Source organism: Elaeis guineensis, chromosome 12, assembly GCF_000442705.2.
Source record: "Elaeis guineensis isolate ETL-2024a chromosome 12, EG11, whole genome shotgun sequence".
NCBI classification, from domain to species: Eukaryota; Viridiplantae; Streptophyta; class Magnoliopsida; order Arecales; family Arecaceae; genus Elaeis; species Elaeis guineensis.
The window spans coordinates 72340036-72344873 of NC_026004.2; positions in this window are offsets into that span (position 1 = coordinate 72340036).

Sequence of the window (4838 nt, forward strand, 5' to 3'; positions counted from 1 at the left end):
AAATGTCAGTCGTCTGATCTGGGTTTTGATAAAGTTCTAGCCCTCGAATCGTGCAAAAGAGTCCTTAACACAGTCGGGAGCAATAACAGCCGTTGGATCGCATGATGGATTGCTTCTGGGCTGTTGGATCACGCAAAAGAGTCCTATTCAAAGTTAGCAATGAATCTGAACCATCGGATCTGGGTCGGATTAAATCTCAGCCATTGGATTGCATCCAAGATCTTTCTCTCGCTGTGAGCTACGCCTGTAGACCGCATAACTATTCCTGTGGACCGTGCCCTGGCTCTGTGGATCGAACGACCGATCCACCATGCACCAGAGGTAATATTTTTTATTTTTTTAGGATATTTTAGCTCCTTTTTGCTCTGATTTTTATCTAAAAAATTAGAAAAAATATACATTAAATGTCTCAAAAATTTTTCTTTATTTTGATACTTAAATTGCTCAATTAAATTAACATCTATTTTTTTATAAATATATCTAATTTTATTTTTTTTCAAAATCACTTATTTTTTAGAAAAAATCAATAAATTCATGAAATTAGGATTTTTAAGAAGATGTTAGCATCATAAATTATCAAAAATACCTTCAATAAATATAAAAATATACCACTTATCATATATTAAGCTTGAGCTTCCTAAGCTCCTTAATGTCCTTGATTACTGTCAAACAGTGCTCATAGACTGACTGCCTTTCTCGCATCTTCACATTGAAGATTCTCTTGGATAATTCGAAGTGTACTGTATGGCTCTACTTACCATACAACTTTTGTAGGTGAGTAATCATAGCCCTGACAGTAGGCATATGCTCATGCTGACTCTGTAATTCATTTGGCATAGATGCCAGTATATAGTACTTGACCCAACTATCTTTATCTGTCCACTTTTCATAAGCAGCTCTTTGCTCAGCAGTAGGACAGTTTGGTAACACCATGGATTCTTGGTCAAGTACATGATCAAGTTTTTTAGAAGTCAAGACAATCCTGAGGTTTCTTAGCCAGTCTTTATAGTTTATTCTGATCAAATGATTTGATTCAAAGATATGGGCTAGAGGGTTTGAGGCTGACATTGTTTAACTACGAGAGTAGAGATTCAAGTTAGACTTTTATCTTTTAAAATTATATTTATTTTTAGAGACTTTAAGATGCAAACAATGACTTCCACTAATTTTTCGGATCCCTCCACTCTCCGGATGGAAAACGAAAACCCTAATGCAACAAATGGATTCCTAGTGGGTGCTGCAATCCTACCGATGCTATGTACCTCACCTAACAGTTATTGGTAACATACACACCGATGCATGGACAATATTTTTGCCTAAATGCTTCTCTAAACATGTTGTAGCTACTTGGTCTCTAAGTCATATGGGCTCACCAAATATTTATTGACCACACTCCTTAGTTAAGTCCGACCCACCATTCACAAGTAGGTGCAAGGTCGTTATTGGGTCCCTCACCTAACAGTTATTGGGCCCAACTCCATCCTTACCTTGGAGTAACTCTTTGCTAATAGAGTGGTTGCGTATTCTTGATGCAACTGAACTACTATAACCAGCTGAGAACAATCAACACCAGTAGCACACCCGCACATCTACAACAGTGGAAGACCTATGGACCTAATATTTATGGAAAGTTTTAAGTTTAGATCTCATCTAATCAGTCATCATATGATCAATCTAATTGACATGGACTAAACCAAAACATCAAGCAACCTTATTCAAGACTCAATCTTCCAAATTGACTAGATAAGTGAAGATCGATGGGGTCCCCCCGTTGCTTTCTTTAGACACCAATAAGTTGGCCAGATCAACTAATGAAATCAATTAAATAATCATCTCTCAATTACTTATCTTAGACACCAATACATCAATTGGTCTAAATAGGTTAGCTCAAGCGAATCAGGCTCAAGCCATCGAGTCGAATTAGATCCTTAGGTTAATCAATTTTACATATGAGATTTAATCGATTTGATCAATAACAATTACTTGATCATATAACTTGATTGATCCAACCTTAATCAATACTTGACTTAGTTTGATCAATTACTTAATCAAATTAAACCCATAACTTTCAAATCAAAAATCTTAGTTGCAATCTAATTATATGACCTAATTTTTGATTTTTCTATAACCCAAATCCTCATGCTTGTTATAAATTTTAGATTTCAAAAATAAATTTCAAATCTAAATTTTTTGCTTAAAAGATAAATTTTAAATCATGAAACTAATTTTCAGATTTAACATGCAAATATATATCTCATATATGTATGTAAAATTCAGATCTGAACAAAAATTTAAATCATAGCATGATATCATATATCTCATATATAAATCATGAATCATATCGAATATAATTTTTAACCTAAACATACAATCATATATCTCATATATGTATCACAAATTAGGTTAAATTAATTTTCAGATTTATGCATGCATCTATATATCACATAATTATGAACTAGAAACTGTTCTAGAATAAAATTCAGATCTATGTATGCTTTCATATATCAACTATATATTTTAAAATTAAATTTAAAATAAATTTTAAATTTAAAATACTCATCTATACATCTCATGTATCAAAGAAAAATCAGATTCTGAAACTCTTTTCAAAATATGTGTGTTAATTTCATGCATATAAAACCTGTAGCTCTGATACCACTATTGAAATTTCTATATCGGGGTATGCATATATATTTTAAAAAAAAAAATTCTAAATAATATAGTAGAATAGAAGATTAATCATTTTGTTGGTGCAGAATTTCATCGACGTCGGAGAAGCTGGAGTCGAGAGGATCGTGGCCGCTGTCGGGACCTGCAAGGAAAGTCTAAACCGGAGTTGGGGGTGCTCCGGCAAGACCCTCCGACGCTCAAGTCAGTACTCTGCTTCAACAAAAATGGAGCACTCGAATAGGATTTTAGCAGAGTTTTGAGATAGAGTTTAGAGCTTAGAGAAGAACATATCTGGGGGACGGAAGAGCGTAATTGATTGACAGCGACGTCTGTAACTGCCTGGTAGTAGGCCATTCAGGACCACGTGGAGTTTGTTACGGAGAGTGGAGTGGTGTCCATTATCGTGACTTGTCAGAGAGTGGTGGGGCCACATGGAATCTGTTACAAAGAGTGGAGTGGTGTCCGTTGTTGCGACTTGCAGAGAATGGTAGGGCCATGTGGAGTTTGTTACGGAGGGCGGAGTGGGGTAGTGTCTGTTGTCACGACTTTCCAGAGAGTTCGGACTGGACGGTTGAAGCTCGGTTGGGACGTCTGATGGAGCGGAATGGCTCTCTATCTCAGCAATCTAAGAGAAGCTCGGATGTTTCTGAGGTTGCTGATGAGTCCACTGTTGTTGGGTGCCTTGAGCGCTGATGCTGCAGGCAGAAGTCATCTGCTGTAGAAGCTCGGATGAAGACTTCTTATTGGAGAAGTCTGGCAGGAGTTCGATTGCTAGAGATGTCCGTCTAAAATTTGTCTAATGTAGAAGCTCGTCTGAAGGCTGTCCACTGGAGAGGTCCGGTTTCATGAGGAATCTAGCAGAAGGTCGACCGATAGTGGAGTTCGAAAGGTATTGTGGAAGTTCGTTTGCTGGAGGAGTCTTGAATTTAATTCTATTGTAGAAGTTCGGATGGAGTCCGATTCTTATAGAAGTCCGGAAGGAGGCCGCTTACTATAGAAGCTCGGATGAAGATCGATTACCGTGGAAGCTCAGAGAGAGACTTCTTATTGTAGAAGCTCGAATGAAATCCACTTGTAATAGAAGTTCAGAGTAGAGATTCAACTGGTGGAGCCCGTCCATTGTAGAAGTTTGTTTGGGATCCATCCGCTGTAGAAGTTCGGACGGAGTCCGACTCTTGTAGGAGCTCGGATGAAATCCAGAAGGCGGTCGACCACCGTAGAAACTTGGATGGAGTCTGGTTACTGTAGAAGTCCTGCTGCTGGAGAAGCTTGATCATTGACGAAGTCTGAAAGAAGTTCGGAGTAAAGTCGATCATGGCCGGAAGAAGTCTGGAAGAGATTCGGAGAGTAGTCGATCATTGTAGAAAATCGGCTGATAGTGAAGCCCAGAGAGCATTTGGAGCAGTTTGGTAGATGAATGGAGGAGCTCATTATTGGAGAAGTCCGGATGGCATGATAGGAGTTCGTCCGTTGGAGGAATCTGGAGGACATTGTGGAAGGTCGACTGCTGGGAGAGTTCGGATGGTATTATGGAAGCTCGGATAGTAGAGGAAGTTCAGAAAGATGCCGTACAAGGTCGGAAGCCGGAAGAGCCCTAGGAGAGTCGGCCTCTTACAAACTTTGGCTGGGGTTATTTTATACCCAACATCAATCCCCTTACTTTCGAGTTCAGGTTCCGAATGAAGGAAGTACAAAGAAATTTTCGTAGTCGAAGTTGCTCCCTCGATTTTCGTACTCGATTGTTTTCAGATATTTTGGCGTTTGGCGCGCTGATGCTAGAGTCTTTTCAAATCGAGACGATCCGAAAAGATTTTTTTGAAATTCCTACTGGAGCATTGCTCTAGGTACGATGTAATAATGATTCTGTCAGTCATCAGCTGCCTTCAGCCACCTGCCATGATGAGTGGGACACGTGGCGGTTGTAGATCGGCCAGAGTAGATCTGCAATCATCATTGCGTCGGACCCCGTTGCTTATTTAAACCCGCTCCCCTCCTTCAGGGGTTTCACTTTCCCTGAGGTTTTCTTCGATCCCTCCTTTTCGAGAGTTTCGTCCTTCTCCAGCATCCCTTTCAGCCTCAGGCATTCTTCGAGTCGACCCCCATCTCTGCATCTCTGCATCTCTCGGACCAGCCTAGGTTAGTTTCAAAACCTCCTTTTTTTTTGCTGT